We start from the raw sequence: 17,712 nt of genomic DNA, 5'->3' as shown, positions 1-17,712 counted from the left end.
CACTCCCTCAGCACTGCACCTCCGACAGTGCAGCACTCCCTCAGTACTGCCCCTCAGACAGTGCAGCACTCCCTCAGCACTGCACCTCAGCACTGCACCTCCGACAGTGCAGCACTCCCTCAGCACTGCACCTCCGACAGTGCAGCACTCCCTCAGCACTGCACCTCCGACAGTGCAGCACTCCCTCAGTACTGCCCCTCAGACAGTGCAGCACTCCCTCAGCACTGCACCTCCGACAGTGCAGCACTCCCTCAGTACTGCCCCTCAGACAGTGCAGCACTCCCTCAGCACTGCCCCTCCGACAGTGCAGCACTCCCTCAGTACTGCCCCTCAGACAGTGCAGCACTCCCTCAGCGCTGCCCCTCAGACAGTGCAGCACTCCCTCAGCACTGCACCTCCAACAGTGCAGCACTCCCTCAGCACTGCCCCTCCGACAGTGCAGCACTCCCTCAGTACTGCCCCTCAGACAGTGCAGCACTCCCTCAGCACTGCCCCTCAGACAGTGCAGCACTCCCTCAGTACTGCCCCTCAGACAGTGCAGCACTCCCTCAGCACTGCCCCTCAGACAGTGCAGCACTCCCTCAGTACTGCCCCTCAGACAGTGCAGCACTCCCTCAGCACTGCCCCTCAGACAGTGCAGCACTCCCTCAGCACTGCACCTCCGACAGTGCAGCACTCCCTCAGCACTGCACCGATGTTAAGCTAGGTGTTAATCCAATACTGCTGTACCAATGATTCGCAAGGCATGATGGACTACTTGACATGCAGTGAATAGTTTAAGTGTAAAAACTGATGCAGGACTGTGGGAATGCAGTACACATAGATAAGAAAGGACAGGAACAGAATGTTTAGATAACTGTTGGAGACAGTCTCATGGTCGAATTTTGTTGAAAGCAAAAGTGAATTTTAAACAGAACTCTGTAAAAAGAAACAAATTATTTGTGTAGCGTGTGATCGCCTAGTTTTCTGTATTCTCATGATGACTTGCAATTTATGAAAACGTATAAATATTGTAGCCCCGTGAGTCTAAGGGCGCACTCTAGAGGAGACTTTCTTGTGTGCAAACACAAGGGCTTCTCAGAGTGAAGTCCAGTACCTTTACTTATTTTACAGTTTCTGACTTTGTGTATTACTGAGAAAGTGACAATAGACTGACCGGTGTGTTGAGTCTCCTAAAGCAGCGAACCCTGATACCCCGAGTTAGGGGTAGATCCTCCTCACAGAAGCGAGGGGTTAACACCGGGAGTGTCCGCCTAGATTTTTGTGCTCAAGTCTCTGGAGCGGGACTTGAACCCACTGACATAAATCGTGCCATTCATGTAGAAATGACTTATGAAATATACTGGGCGGCCTGCTGGTGGCGCTGTCCAGGGAGAGTATAAATACTCGGGCACGGGCCCAGCTTGTGCAGGGACATTTTGTAAACAGGAACTAGTGAAGGATAACTAGACCTCCATGTTGTGAAACAGTCGATTAAAGCCTTGTTTAATACTCCGACCAAGTGCCTAGTAGTTTTCTTACGTCACCCACGACCTTCCAACTCAGCAGGCGAGAGGGCGACCCACTGAGCCACTGGCTGACACTGATTAAGGAAAGAATGTTGGCTAAGACACCAGGAGGACTCCTTGCTCTTCTTCAAAGACGTGTGGGCTCTTTAACTGGAACAGACTGGCGGGTCCTTGGTTTAATGTCTCATCTGAAGATCGGCACCTCCAGCGATGCAGCATTTCGTATTGCTACACTGAAGCGCCGGCCTTACGTGCTCATGGCTTGATCCCATCGCCTGCTGCCTCAGAAACAATAACAGCTGAGCTAATATGACACTCATACATTTTTAATATTGTGCAATAGGCTTTCTGTGTGAAATTCTTAACGCGTGACCTCAAACTGTTCCCATCGCTATCACTTGTGCTAAAGCAGTAATCACCAAGGACTTCACCCTGTTGTTATCTAGCACAGTAAGTTCTCTCCTGGGACAGTTTGGAAGAATAGAGTGTATAATTGTATTGCTGTGTCTTTCTCATGGGTTAGGCAGATGTAAAATTTCACATGTCTACCATTATAGTTTACTGAAATATTAGCGACAGAACTATCGTACTTTCCTGGACCCTCCGGACTGTGGAGAACTTTTATGTTCACTTCAGCAGGCAGATGGGCTTCCATATAAAAAAAAGACTTGCATTTCTATAGCGCCTTTCACGACCACCGGACGTCTCAAAGCGCTTTACAGCCAGTGAAGTACTTTTTGAAGTGTAGTCACTGTTGTAATATGAGAAACACGGCAACCAATTTGCGCACAGCAAGCTCCCACCAACAGCAATGTGTTAATGACCTGATAATCTGTTTTTTTTTGTTATGTTGGTTGAGGGATAAATATTGGCCCAGGACACTGGGGATAACTCCCCCTGCTCTTCTTCGAAATAGTGGCCATGGGATCTTTTACATCCACCTGAGAGAGCAGACGGGGCCTCGGTTTAACGTCTCATCATTAAGACGGCACCTCTGACAGTGCAGCACTCCCCCAGTACTGCACTGGGAGTGTCAGCCTAGCTTTATGTACTCAAGTCTCTGGAGTGGGACTTGAACCCACAACCTTCTGACTCAGAGGCGAGTGTGCTGCCCACTGAGCCACGGCTGACACATCGTTTGACATCTTAAAGAAAGAAATGAAAGACTTGCATTTCTATAGTGCCTTTCACGACCACCAGACGCCTCAGAGCACTTTACAGCCAATTAAGTACTTTCGGAGTGTAGCCTTGCGCCTGCTTTTTAAAAGTGTAACTCCTGGAGACTTACCCTCCCGGAGAAACCTGCAAAAAAACGGAAGTTCCAGGCGTACGCGCTGCCTCTCCGGCGCACGCGTTCGAGCTGTGAACCCCTTCCTTTAAGGGAACGGAAGTTCCGGTTTCCCGCGCATGCGCAATGCATGCACGAAACTGGCACTTTCGTTGGGCCTACGCGTGAGTACCCAGCGCGTACTCACCACCCGTGGGGACCCGAATTTCTGGGCCATTTAAAAAAAAAATTTAAACCAGTTTTCAGTTAAATAGGCGCACCCGCAAACAGGTCCGAATGGAGCATGAACGAGTGGAGGCCGAATGGCCTGTTTCTTTGAGTATTGGGTGCAGTTTTGGTCGCATTATCTGAGGAAGGATGTTCTTGCCATGGAAGGAGTGCAGCGAAGATTCACCAGGCTGATACCTGGGATGGCAGGAATGACGTATGAGGAGGGATTGGGTCGATTGGGCTTATACTCGCTGGAGTTTAGAAGAATGAGAGGGGATCTCATTGAAACTTATAAAATTCTAACAGGACTAGACAGACTAGATGCAGGAAGGATGTTCCCGATGGCGGGGGAGTCCAGAACCAGGGGTCACAGTCTAAAGATAAGGGGTAAGCCATTTAGGACAGAAATGAGGAGGAATTTCTTCACCCAGAGAGCGGTGAACCTGTGGAATTCTCTACCACAGAAGGCAGTGGAGGCCAATTCATTAGATATATTCAAGAAGGAGTTAGATATATTTCTTAAGGCTAAAGGGATCAATGGATATGGGGAGAAAGCAGGGACAGGGTACTGAATTTGGATGATCAGCCATGATCTCATTGAATGGCGGAGCAGGCTCGAGGGGCCGAATGGCCTACTCCTGCTCCTATCTTCTATGTTTCTATGTTTCCGTGCTGTAACTTCTATGTAACTCTCTACGATCCTTTTAAGGTGAATATTATAGAGCCCTGCCCCAGCCCTTATGTGAAACATACAATTGCAGATAATTGCTTATTTTTTCCAAGCATACATTTGTAGAATTGTGCCAGTTTTATTCATGATGTTTAGGAGGTTTGGCGAATTACAGGCTATGGATAAAAATAGTTCTCATTTTCGGCTTTCCTGACATGCGATATATTCCTGGCAAGTACAAATTTTGATTCTTTTTTCAGTACTTTTTCCTCCTTCCTTGCCCGTCTTCATTTTATAAAAAGTTTGTTATTTGCTCCCCCGGTGGCTCACATGGTAACTGCATGGCCTAAAGAAGAAAAGACTTGCATTTATATAGCGCCTTTCACGACCACTGGACGTCCCAAAGCATTTTACAGCCAATGAAGTACTTTTTTTGAAGTGCAGTCACTGTTATAATGTAGGAAACGCAGCAGCCAAATTGCGCACAGCAAGCTCCCACAAACAGCAATGTGAGCATGACCAGATCATCTGTTTTTTAGTGATGTTGATTGAGGGATAAATACTGGCCAGGACACCGGGGATAGCTCCTCTGCTCTTCTTCGAAATAGTGGCCGCGGGATCTTTTACATCCACCCGACAGAGCAGACGGGGCCTCGGTTTAACGTCTCATCCGAAAGACGGCACCCCCGACAGTGCAGCGCTCCCTCAGCACCGCCCTGGGAGTGTCTGCCTGGAATTCTGTACTCAAGTCTCTGGAGTGGGACCTAGTGGAGAAAAGGGCCAAATGGGTCAGAAATGTCCTCAGTTTTATTACTGGTCTGTGCCATTGTACCTGAGCTCAGTTAGGAGATGTCATAAGATGTCATAAAATAGTTCTTTCGACAAAGATGTGCGGTCAGATAATATGGCTGAACCAATGTTCTCCCTCCTCCAATTCAAGGCATACAGTCTTGCTGAGGTACAGGTCTACTGATGCCAGATACCCTCTGGTACCTCATGCAAGTGGCCATTTTCATGCACGAGTCTAGCCACTGAATATCAGCAGGCTATTCGCCAATAGTGGCATCACAGCTCAGCCCGATCTCGTCCTCACCAGCGCGCACTTTCCAGCAGAGGTCACTGGGGAACAATCAGCAGCCTGGCTGATTTTACCCTCTCTAGCTCAGGAGTTAGTTTAACACAACCTGGCGATTGAATATGGTCTGTGTGACACTGCCCTTATCAACCCAAAAGCACCACTGAAAGCACAGCAGCAACTCGCCAAGGCTTCTTCGGCAGCACATCCCAAACCCGCAACCTCTACCTCCTATAAGGACAAGGGCAGCAGGCAGCGTGGGAACACCGTCATCTCCGAGTTCCCCTCCAAATCGCACACGCCACCCCGACTTGAAAATATATCAGCCGATCCTTCATCGTCGCTGGGTCAAAATCCTGGAACTCCCTCCCTGACATCAACTGTGGGAGCACCTTCACCACACGGACTGCAGCGGTTCAAGAAGTCGGCTCACCACCACCTTCTCGAGGGCAACTAGGGATGGGCAATAAATGCTGGCCTTGCCAGCGACGCCCACATCCCCGAGAATGAATTTTGAGAAGTGTTTTTGAGTTTGACTGGCCCACTTGTACTTGTCCCGATGGTGTGTTAGGCTCCTGCCATTCCATCAGCCCAGATTTGAAATCGAACCTTTAGCAAACCGAGCCATCTAGCTGCACCAATCTATAAACACATTAATCCGTGCCTTCATGCATTCTTCGTGCTTTTTGAAGGAATTTTTTTTAATCTGTCAGATAAAATCTGAAATTTCACCCCTCTGGCAGCTGTTTCGATCTGTTTTCAATGCACCATATTGCTCATGACAGGCTGCACCCTAAACAGAGACAGCGTTCCAACCCTACTGCATGTGAAAGAATCCAAGAGCACAAACTCAGCAACAGCGAGACATTCCTTCTCACAGACTGACGAGCAATGAGAGCACATGGTAACCACGAGAGTGGGACAAATAAAACAGACACACTTAAAGTGACAAGGACGAGCAGGGAGAGAGAGAGAGAGAGAGAGAGAGAGAGAGAGACAGACCGAGACTGATGGTGATTCGAGAGAACGGACCGTGGGAGAGGCAGGTAGACGGGGAAAGAGAAAGAGGAGACAGAAAGACACACGCACACAGACAAAGGAAGATTGAACACATGCACAGATTGGCAAATAGACAGATGGAAAGAGACTGAGGGAGCCAGAGACAAAGTAGGCAGACAGACTAAGAGAGTTCGGCGTAGATCTTGACTTTGAATGATAGTGTTGAACGGGCGATAGCGAGTCAGGCAGCCCCGTTTTGCATCTCGCCCGATTGACTGCAGCGGAAATTTAAAAAATCATGAGAGATGTAAAACGGGGCTGTCCGACTCGCTATTGCCCATTTTACACTCTCGCCCATAGTCAAGACCGACCCCATACAGACAGACGAAGGGACATCTACAAGGCACAAGTCAGGAGTGTGATGGAATACTCTCCACTTGCCTGGATGAGTGCAGCTCCAACAACACTCAAGAAGCTCGACACCATCCAGGACAAAGCAGCCCGCTTGATTGGCACCCCATCCACCACCTTAAACATTCACTCCCTCCACCACCGGCGCACCGTGGCTGCAGTGTGTACCATCTACAAGATGCACTGCAGCAACTCGCCAAGGCTTCTTCGGCAGCACCTCCCAAACCTGCGACCTCTTCCACCTTGGAAGGACAAGGGCAGCAGGCGCATGGGAACACCACCACCTCCAAGTTCCCCTCCAAGTCACACACCATCCTGACTTAGAAGTATATCGGCCGATCCTTCATCGTCGCTGGGTCAAAATCCTGGAACTCCCTCCCTAACAGCACTGTGGGAGTACCTTCACCACACGGACTGCAGCGGTTCAAGAAGGCGGCTCACCACCACCTTCTCAAGGGCAACTAGGGATGGGCAATAAATGTTGGCATTGCCAGAGACGCCCACATCCCATAAACAAATGTAAAAAAAAGACATGTGAGCATAAAAAAAGGGTGAGAACAGAGCATCAGGCCACCAATGCCCGCCTCATCCATTAGACAGCGCAACCTCATCCACCTTCAGCCCGACTTGTAATATTGCAGGACCTCAAACCCGGCACTAAGCTCATGGTCTACAAAGCAGCAGTGATACCTGCCCTGCTGTATGCCTCAGAGACATGGACCATGTACAGCAGGCACCTCAAAGCACTGGAGAGGTACCACCAACGCTGCCTCCGCAAGATCCTGCAAATCCATTGGCAGGATAGGCGCACCAACGTCAGTGTTCTCGCTCAGGCCAACATCCTCAGCATCGAAGCTCTGACCACGCTCAATCAGCTCCGATGGATGGGCCATATTGTCCGCATGCCCGATACGAGACTCCCAAAACAAGCGCTCTACTCGGAGCTCCAACACGGCAAGAGAGCCCCAGGTGGGCAGAGGAAACGCTTCAAGGACACCCTCAAAACCTCCTTGAAAAAGTGCAACATCCCCACCGACACCTGGGAATCCCTGGCCCAAGACCGCACAAAGTGGAGGAGAAGCATCCGGGGAAGGCGCCGAACACCTCGAGTCTCTTCGCCGGGAGCAAGCGGGAAGCCAAGCGCAAACAGCGCAAGGAGCGCACGTCAACCCAAGCACCCCACCCGCCCGCCCCTTCAACCACTGTCTGCCCCACCTGTGACAGAGACTGTCGGTCCCGCATTGGACTCATCGGTCACCTGAGAACTCATTTTTAGTGTGGAAGCAAGTCATCCTCGGTTCCGAGGGACTGCCTAAGAAGAAGAATATTGCTAACTCCTGGGTGAAGCAAAGAAGCATAGGAAAAAAAATCCTGTGACTAGCTTCGGGATAATTGGAAATTCCTGCCCGATTCCATCAGCAATCAAGCAAGCTTCAGGAGATGATGTTGGTCCATGGAATACGGATAGATAAAGAAGACAGAACGTTGCTTCCAGTGTTGAAATCAAGGGTTTAATTCAGTGATCCTGCGCTACCAATGGAGAGCTTTTCTCAACGGGAGTGCCGGTCAGAGTATCGGTACTAAAGTGTCCCTTAAAACCTACCTCTTTGACCAAGCTTTTGGTCGCCTGGCCCCCCCAATGTCTCCTTCTTTGGCTCGGCGTCAAGATGTGTCTGATTACACTCCTGCAAAGCGCCTTGGGGCGTTTCTTGCTCCTCCTGCCTGCAGGGGAAGCTAAGCAAAATGAAAAAAAGAAAAACCTCCCTTTTTGTCGGTGGCCTTCAGCGGCCCTTTAACTGCTGAGGAAACGCTTCAAGGACACCCTCGAAACCTCCTTGAAAAAGTGCAACATCCCCACCGACACCTGGAAATCCCTGGCCCAAGACCGCACAAAGTGGAGGAGAAGCATCCGGGAAGGCGCCGAACACCTCGAGTCTCTTCGCCGGGAGCAAGCGGGAAGCCAAGCGCAGACAGCGCAAGGAGCGCACGTCAACCCAAGCACCCCACCCACAAGCCCCTTCAACCACCGTCTGCCGTAGACCTGGAAAAACTCAGCGGCGCATGCACAGCCCAGTTGATGCCGAATTTGGGAGTGGAGCCCTAAAAGAGGCATATATATATATATTAGATATAATAAAGGACCCTGATTCGTGTGTTCGAGAGGAGTAATGCCTGTTTCAGGCATTAGCTGGCTTCTAATTTGGCAGCTGATGCAGTTCCGGGGAAGATCGGGCCCGAGAGATCATGCCCGAAAATCGGGCCTCCCAGCGCTGATTTTTTTTTTTACACCAGTAACAGGCGTGACGGAGACCAATTTCTCCCTTTGTTATTTCTGTGAGCAATCTAGAGGAGAAGGCGAAAGGCCTCTTGCCATGCTTGACAGAGAAATTAATGGCCCACCGCCCGCTCCTCCCACCTTCCCTCTTTGAAAAGTGACCCACGGCTGGGGTCCCGAGGAGGGGGCTATTCGGTTACTGGAAAGATGCCTGTTTATTTTTACACTGACAGCTGTTGGTTGGAGTATGATTGGAAAGCCTGGCCGCACACTAGCTGGAGCTGGGAGGAATGGCCGAACCTCTTGCGTCTCCAACTTAAATATTGTCCCAAAAAGGCTACTGTCAGGCTGGACAGACACTGCGGTGAAATCCCTGAGGAACTCTCTCGGTTTTATTTTGAATCTAGCTTATTTGGGGGAGTTTCCTCACTTGTAGACCCCTCCCGTCTTTCACTCCAATCTGCCTGCCTCACCTTCTTCAATGGTATCCCAGCTTTACTTGCCCTGTATTGGTGTCATGAGGTTTTCGAGCTTCATGTCTCACAAGTCTATCCGCTTACCTTTGTTGACTTCACCTTTAGCCTTTCCTCTTCTACAGACGTTCTTAGCCTCACTATTTCCTCTGAGCTCAAATGGAAATGCCATATATCCTCCATTGCTAAAACTATCTCCAGAGCTGTTGGAGGATGGATTCCATCAATAATCGAGTGTCTCCTTCCCCAGTCCTCTCGCCTCTCCTGAGGGTGGCGACTCGCGATGGGTTACAATTCCACCCGTACCTCATCCCGTTCTTCATCTGTCAGCCTGGACGGTGTGGACTGGTATGCTACTCCAGCATGGGAGCTGCCCAATCACGCCCTGTCCTCACCCACATACGCACATTTTCCTAGCGGGAAACATTAGCGAGCGGACGGAAAGCAAGAACTCCGGCTGATTTTCCCCGCTCTCTAGCCCAGGGATGTATCTGAGGAACGATGTTCTTGCCATGGCGGGAGTGCAGCAAAGATGGCAGGAATGACGTATGAGGAGAGATTGGGTCGATTGGGCTTATACTCGCTGGAGTTTAGAAGAATGAGAGGGGGATCTCATTGAAACTTATAAAATTCTAACAGGACTAGACAGACTAGATGCAGGAAGGATGTTCCCGATGGTCAGGGAGTCCAGAACCAGGGGTCACAGTCTAAAGATAAGGGGTAAACCTTTTAGGACAGAAATGAGGAGGAATTTCTTCACCCAGAGAGTGGTGAACCTGTGGAATTCTCTACCACAGAAGGCAGTAGAGGCCAATTCATTAAATATATTCAAGAAGGAGTTAGATATATTTCTTAAGGCTAAGGGGATCAAGGGATATGAGGAGAAGGCAGGGACAGGGTACTGAGTTTGGATGATCAGCCATGATCTCATTGAATGGCGGAGCAGGCTCGAGGGGCCGAATGGCCTACTCCTGCTCCTATCTTCTATGTTTCTATATAACGTCCCTATCGCCAACGCGGCTTTGATCAGCTAACTCCGCATAAACCAGGGACTGAAGCTGGAACCTTGCTGATCTGAAGACTCCGGCTTCACACTGGACGACGCAATTACTGCCTGAGCCTCAACCAACCTCACTAAAGCAGATGATCCGATCATTATTGATGTAAGAAAACTACAGTACTAGGCACTTAGTCTGAGTATTAAACAAGGCTTTAATCAACTATTTTTCAACATGGAGATCTAGTTGTGTCCTTCACTAGTTCCTGTTAAAGAATGCCCTGAGCAAGCTGGGCCCATGCCCGAGTATTTATACTCTCCCTGGACAGTGCCACCAGCAGGCCGCCCAGTATTATTTCATAAGTCACCACATGAATGACAAGGTTCATGTCAATTATCACATTGCTGTTTGTGGGAGCTTGCTGTGCGCAAATTGGCTGCCCCGTTTCCTACATTACAACTTCAAAAAGTGCTTCAGTGGCCGTAAAGCGCTTTGGGACGTCCTGAGGGCATGAAAGACGCTGTATAAATGCAAGTCTTTCTTTCTTTGGAGACTGCATAGCTCTTTCATCTCTAGGAGGCATGAAGTTTGCCTTTTCGTTCCCACACACTCAAATCAGTTCTTCCGCTGGCCAGTCACAGGATGATAACACAAGCCAGAGAAAGCTACAGCCTGCAGTGTGCTGGCCTGTTTTATACAGAGCTTGTTATGTAAGAAATACAGTACATCGAGAATGGCTTGGGAACAGCTGGACGGAGCAGCGTGTAATGTTCCATACTGGATCTAAACAAAGTTTTCTTTTAAAGGATTTGCTGTGAGGCTGTGGACTGTTGTGTTGATGGAAACAGTTCAGCTGCACTGCCCAACCCTGACAGCAAGACATTTTTTTATTAATTGAGAAGCTATGGGGAGGTGCCAAGGCCTGCAGCACCAAAGGCAAAGAGAATACAATAGAAGACAAGGAAAATCAGGCAAAGTGAATAGAGAAACTTGGGCTTCAAATGTTCTGGGATTACCCATTCTTTCTTGAGCCTGGGCCTAGGTCGTCTCCACCAGCCTAGAATCATGACTAAGTGAGGAAGGATAAACATTGGCCAGGACACCGGGAAGAACAACCCTGCTCTTCTTCAAAATAGTGCCATAGGTTCACCTAACAGGACCTCGGTTTAACGTCTCATCTGAAAGACGGCACCTCCGACAGTGCAGCGCTCCCTCAGTATTGCGCTGGGAGTGTCAGCCTGGATTTATTGTATTCAAGTCTCTGGGTGGGACTATGAACCCACAACCTTCATGACTCAGAGGTGAGGGTGCTACCCACTGAGCCACGGCTGACACCCAATTGATTTAAGTCTACTCGCGATGAACAATTTGTCCAGTCTCCTGATTGGCTCAGTCAGTAAATGCATTGTTCCCTACACTGAGCCAAGGTCATTCACAGAAGGGCCAGAGCTGATAAAATATCGGGCGGGGCATATTACAGGCGGCTAATATGATACCGTCCATTTTGTGCTACAGCCCCAAGATTAATTCTGACCCCAAGGCCTCCAAAGTCAGCCATGAGCTGCTCAGCTGCCATTAGCAAGCGGATCCAGTTGAATGAAGATAGGCGGCGGATGCCAATTATAGGGGCTCGGAAGCAGCAACCTCCGGTACCAGTTGAACATCACTGGGCTTGGCTTCCCCACCCCACTCCCCCGATTCATACACAGCACCGGACTGGGGCAGGACTTCTACTTTTTGTTTGAGAAACCTCGTTGAGGGGCCGAGGCCAACACCGCAGGATACCCCCTCCCCCCAATCCCCCGCGAGTCGTTCAGAGGTGAGATGTCACCTGGATGTCACCTTAATATCAAAACGATGACAGCGGGGGTCGGCTTTGGTTATTAACCCAAATCCTTTGGAGGACAGGTGACCACAAGGTGTAAGTTTGTCTGGTTTCCTTTGTTCTACCTGGTCATGTTCTACCCTCCCCGCCCTTATGGCAGCTCTTTAAATACCTCTAACCTCGTGAGGCATTCACATGATCTATCCTCAGCCAATCAGTGGGTGATGTAACCTCCATACCCATGCTTCCATTTAGCTCCTCCCCGATTCTTTTCAGCAGTTTGCAGCAGGCACAATTTCAGGCAAGCTGCAGTGCATCAGTTTAAGATTACAGGTTGCAAACTGGTGCCACCACCAAGTCCCCATTCTTCCTTTCTGAGCCTAAACAGAGCTCACAGGCAAGAAGGCACGGGGGAGGGAATTAACAGCGGACCCCAACCGTGTTTCACAAAAAAAAAGTATAAAGAAAGACTTGCATTTCTATAGCGCCTTTCACGGCCACCGGACGTCCCAAAGCACTTTACAGCCAATGAAGTACTTTTTGAAGTGTGGTCACTGTTGTAATGTAGGAAACGCAGCTGCCAATTTTGCGCACAGCAAGCTCCCACAATCAGCAATGTGATAATGACCGGATAAATCTGTTTTAGTGATGTTGATTGAGGGATAAATATTGGCCCCAGGACACCGGGGAGAACTCCCCCTGCACTTCTTCAAAATAGTGGCCGCGGGATCTCTTACGTCCACCTGAGAGAGCAGACGGGGACTCGGTTTAGCGTCTCATCCAAAAGACGGCACCTCCGACAGTGCAGCACTCCCTCAGTACTGCACCAGACATCCATATATGTGCATTTCCCACCTGCGGTCACTGGGTAGCGATCAGGAGCAGGACCCCAGGCTGAATCCCCCCCCACCCCACCTCCCCAGCCCAAGGACACTGCAACCGATTGTTGGCCTGGCTGAAATCAACTAACCCGGCACAAACCGGGTATCGGACTTGGGACCTTCCCCGTCCATATGGTTCAGTATTTTATTTAGGCTACCTGTTTCCAGGAACACAGGAACGGGAGGAGGCCATTCAGCCTCTCGAGCCTGCTCCGCCAGTCAATGAGATCATGGCCGATCTGCACCTCAACACCATTTGCCCGCCTTTGCTCCATATCAATCTCAGTCTTGAAAGCTCCAAGTGTCCCCCAGCATCCACAGCCTTCTGGGGGCGGAGAGAGCTCCAGATTTCCACCACCCTTTGTGCGAAAAAGTGCTTCCCAATTTCCCTCCTAAATGACCTAGCTCTAATTTTAAGATTATTACATTACATCGGATTACATCGGATATACGGCACAGAAACAGGCCATTCGGCCCAACCAGTCCATGCCGGCGTTTATGCTCCACTCGAGCCTCCTCCCGTCTTTCCTCATCTAACTCGATCAGCATAACCCGGGCAGCACGGTGGCATAGTGGTTAGCACTGTTGCCTCACAGCGCCAGGGACCCGGGTTTGAATCTGGCCTCAGGTGACTGTCTGTGTGGAGTTTGCACATTCTCCCCGTGTTTGCGTGGGTTTCCTCCGGGTGCTCCGGTTTCCTCCCACAGTCCAAAGATGTGTGGGTTAGGTTGATTGGCTATGATAAATTGACCCTTAGTGTTAGGGGGATTAAATACGTGGGGATAGAGTGGGATATGTGTTGGTGTAGGGGTTACGGGGATCGGGTGGGATATGTGTCGGTGCAGGCTCGATGGGCCGAATGGCCTCTATCTGCACTGTGGGGTTTCTGTGATTCTGTGAACCCTCTATTCCCTTCTCCCTCATGTTCTTGTCCAGCCTCCCCTTAAATGCATCGATACTATTTGCTCCAACCACTCCCTGTGGTAGCGAGTTCCACATTCTCACCACTCGCTGGGTAAAGAAGTTTCTTTTGGATTTCTTGGTGACTATCTTATATTGATGGCCTCTAGTTATGCTCTTCCCCACAAGTGGAAACACTCCCTCTGTATCCACTCTATCAAAACCTTTCATAATTTTAAAGACCTCTATTAGGTCACCCCTCAGCCTTCTCGTTTCAAGAGAAAAGAGACCCAGCCTGTTTTTTAAAAGTGTAACTGCTGGAGACTTACCCACCCGGAGAGCCCTGCAAAAAAAAATGTAAGTTCGACGCGCACACGCTGCCTCTCCGGCGCACGCGTTCCACCTGTCAACCCCTTCTTTCAGGGGAACGGAAGTGCCGGTTTCCCGCGCATGCGCAGTGCATGCACGAAACCGGCACTTTCGTTGGGCCTACGCGCGAGTACCCCGTGCGTGGTCACGCGTTGGGACCCGAATTTCTGGGCCGTTGACTCTGTTTCTCTCTCCACGGATGTTGCCTGGCCTGCTGAGTTTTTCCCGTGTTTTCTGTCGTTGATTATTGATATGGCCACCAGGTGGCGCATCAAGTTTTTTTGGGTGCATGAACTTCAGGCAAAAACTCTCTCGCTTAGAGAAGTCTGCTAACCTTCCTGCCCGCTCACTTACGGGCGAAAGAAGCTCGAAGGGAGACTAATGGATGAATAAAATGCGTGAAGGGGGGCGGTAATGGAAGCTACAAAACAAACAAAATCGAAATTACAGGGTAAGTGTCCAACGGCATTAATGCACGTTAGTTATAAAGAAAGACTTGCATTTCTATAGCGCCTTTCACGACCTCAGGACGTCCCAAAGCGCTTTACAGCCAATGAGGTACTTTTGAAACACAGTCACTGTTGTAATGTGGGAAACACAGGATCCAATCTGCGCACAGCAAGCTCCCACAAACAGCAATGTGATAACGACCAGATAATCTGTCGTTTTGTGATGTTGATTGAGGGAGAACTCCCCCCTGCTCTTCTTCGAAATAGTGGCCGCGGGATCTTTTACGTCCACCCGAGAGAGCAGACGGGGGGCGGGGGGGGGGGGGCCTCGGTTTAACGTCTCATCCGAAAGACAGCACCTCTGATATGCATGCATACTGGGTGAGGGCAGGTTCGCGTCTGGGCTGTGAGGCCTCCCACAGTCAGATAGCAGGCCGCCGCATTCATTATCCAGGCTCTCGCACAACAACAACAACTTGCATTTGTATAGCGCCTTTTAACGTAGCAAAACGTCCCACGGCGCGCGCAGGAGCAGAATTTGACACCCAGCCACATAAGGAGATATTAGGACAGGTGACCAAAAGCTTGGTCGAAGAGGGAGGTGTTAGGGAGCGCCTGAAAGAGAGACTTTGAGGAGGGGAATGCCAGAACATTGCACGCATGAAAAGTGGTCACTTGGGAGAGGCCTTGAATGTCGAATTGCACCCCAGTTTGAGCCGGTGCCTTCAGAGGAGGAAAATCTGAAGGTTGTGCTTTTCTTAACATGAAAGCACACAACCACAGCCTTGCCAATGTAACCTCCCTCTCAGCTCTGGAATCTTTCACAGGCCAGTGACGTTTTTTTTTCCAGGGCTGTTACTATTCTGCACATGCTCAATGCAAGAGTGGGGGGGACACTCCTCAAGTTTCTCTCTGAGGGATCAGAGACTGAGAGAGAGAGAGACAACTAAGCTGTGCTGGCGTTCTGCTCTTCCAAGACATCTCCACGGATTTAGAAGACAGTATTTTTTTCCCCACCCTTCCCTCAAAAGAAACTACTTGGTTCTATTTATCAGTTTCTAAAAAAAAATCACAACTGAAATTCCCAACACTATTTTGGAAGGAGTTGGCGAGAGATTTAGGTGAGTCTTGTTTAAACATTTGTGTGTCTGCTCGCACTCCCTTCTCTGTTAGTGTCAAATCTTGAATTTTTAACTTTTTTTTTTAGAAAAAGTTTTAAGCTGGTCTTCCAAGAGGAAAAAAAGACTTGGCCCCCATTTAATTCTCGCATCCCCCCCCCCCCGGTGTGTGTCTGTGTGCACATAGCCGGCGAGCTCGCTGCACAGTTAAAAATAAATACATTTTTTTATCTGTGGCTGCATTGAGCACAAGGGGGACTGGCAGGAATTCCTTCGCTGCTTTTTTGGCTCGCATATGGCACAGCGATCAGTTTACCGTCTTTGTCAAGAGCTTGGATGCTGGCCAGGTCTGGAGGGAATACTTTCCCCCTCCCCAGGAATTGTGCAGTATATTCTAACTCTTGAAGCAGCGAGTGCGTTGGGGGGGAAAAAAAGAACCGACCCTTTTGCTACAGTGCAGGGCTGTGCAGTTTCTTAAAGGGACATGCATCCAGTCTCACCGCCCTTCATAACCTAAGCACTGCTGGATATCGACTGAACCATCGGAAGGTGGCCGTTCAGCCCATCCTGTCTCCTTGCTAGATCAATCCAATACCAATCAACAACAACATGTATTTATATAGTGCCTTTAACGTGCAGAACCAGGGGTCACAGTCTAAGGATACAGGGTAAGCCATTTAGGACAGAGATGAGGAGGAATTTCTTCCCCCAGAGAGTGGTGAACCTCTGGAATTCTCTACCACAGAAGGCAGTTGAGGACAATTCATTAAATATATTCAAGAAGGAGTTAGATATATTTCTTAAGGCTAAAGGGATCAAGGGATATGGGGAGAAGGCAGGGACAGGGTACTGAATTTGGATGATCAGCCATGATCTCATTGAATGGCGGAGCAGGTTTGAGGGGGCCGAATGGCCTACTCCTGCTCCTAGAAACATAGAAGATAGGAGCAGGAGTAGGCCATTTGGCCCCTCGAGCCTGCTCCGCCATTCAGATTCAGATTCGATTTATTTGCCATATGTAACAAGTACAATGGAATGCTTGTTCCCCGTCGGGACGCGTCAGCTATACATACAGCGCCGCGTTCAGAGTCAATACAATGGCTTCCCGTGGCAGTGGGAGCACGATGTCCCTCAGCCGCTCCGTCCTCCTCTTCACCGCGGCCTCCTCCTCACTGTTGCCGGCTCCACGTGTGGTGGCCTGCTTCTCCCGCTCTTCTCCCCATATCCCTTGATCCCTTTAGCCGTAAGAAATGTATCCAACTCCTTCTTGGATATATATATCCTATCTTCTATGTTTCTATGTAGCAAAACGTCCCAAGGAATCGGACGTTATAGTTCCCCGCGCACTCAGTTGAGTAAGTGGCCTATGAATGGAGAAAACTACAGGTTGTATACAGCGAATCATGTCGAATATGCCGCACCCGTTAATCTGAAATGTTGACCAGAAGCAACACATTGGCTGAAAAAAAATCTTGAGAGATGAGAATTTGCTCCTTGTTTTCTTGTCATGCCTCGTGCTGGATTACGGCTCAATATGTGTCAACAGGCCCTCGAAAGGCCGTTCTTCACACGCGAGCTGAAACAGTCAGTTTCAGCAAGCTATTCCCTAGGGGGGGGCATCACAACTGAGCCCCAATCCTGTCCTCAAACTGAGTCCATATGTGTGCTCTTTCCAACAAAGGTCACTGGACAGTAAGCAAGAGCAGGACCTAGGGGCAGGGTAACATAGTGATTATGTTGCTGGACTAGTAATCCACAGGCCTGGACTAATGAGCTGCAGTTTAAATAAAGAAAGAAAGAATGACTTGCATTTCTATAGCGCCTTTCATGACCACTGGACGTCTCAAAACGCTTTACAGCCAATGAAGTACTCTTGAAGCGTGGTCACTGTTCTAATGTGGCAACCAATTTGTGCACAGCAAGGTCCCACAAACAGCAACGTGATAATGACCAGATCATCTGTTTTTAGTGATGTTGATTGAAGGGTAAATATTGTCCCAGGACACCGGGGAGAACTCCCCTGCTCTTCTTCGAAATAGTGGCCGTGGGATCTTTTATGTCCACCTGAGAGAGCAGACGGGGCCTCGGTTTAACGTCTCATCTGACAGACGGCACCTCCGACAATGCAGCACTCCCTCAGTACCGCACTGGGTGTGTCGGCCTAGATTTTTGTGCTCGAGTCTCTGGAGTGGGACTTGAACCCACAACCTTCTGACTCAGAGGCGAGCGTGCTACCCACTGAGCCACAGCTGAGACTAATTAA

General features: G+C 49.6%; 1 protein-coding gene across 4 annotated transcripts in view; it reads left to right on the top strand.

Moving 5' to 3' along the window:
* The first annotated feature begins 14,311 nt into the window (after window positions 1–14,311).
* LOC147099513 (protein kinase C and casein kinase substrate in neurons protein 3) overlaps window positions 14,312–17,712 on the top strand; it is a 64,268-nt gene continuing 60,867 nt past the window's right edge. For 2 of the 4 annotated variants that reach the window (XM_085969721.1, XM_085969725.1), the window contains exon 1: window positions 14,973–15,452. The gene's annotated coding sequence lies outside the window, so the exon portion shown is untranslated. Of the gene's footprint in view, window positions 14,334–14,970; window positions 15,453–17,712 lie in introns of those variants that run through there. The other 2 variants (XM_085969723.1, XM_085969724.1) reach the window with 2 other exon arrangements.

The sequence above is a fragment of the Somniosus microcephalus genome, chromosome 28 (genome assembly GCF_052327205.1).
Source record: "Somniosus microcephalus isolate GS21.2 chromosome 28, FLI_Smic_1.0, whole genome shotgun sequence".
In the NCBI taxonomy this organism is placed as follows: domain Eukaryota; kingdom Metazoa; phylum Chordata; class Chondrichthyes; order Squaliformes; family Somniosidae; genus Somniosus; species Somniosus microcephalus.
The sequence above is the reverse complement of the archived record's forward strand: the minus strand, read 5'-3'. Positions and strand labels throughout refer to the sequence as shown.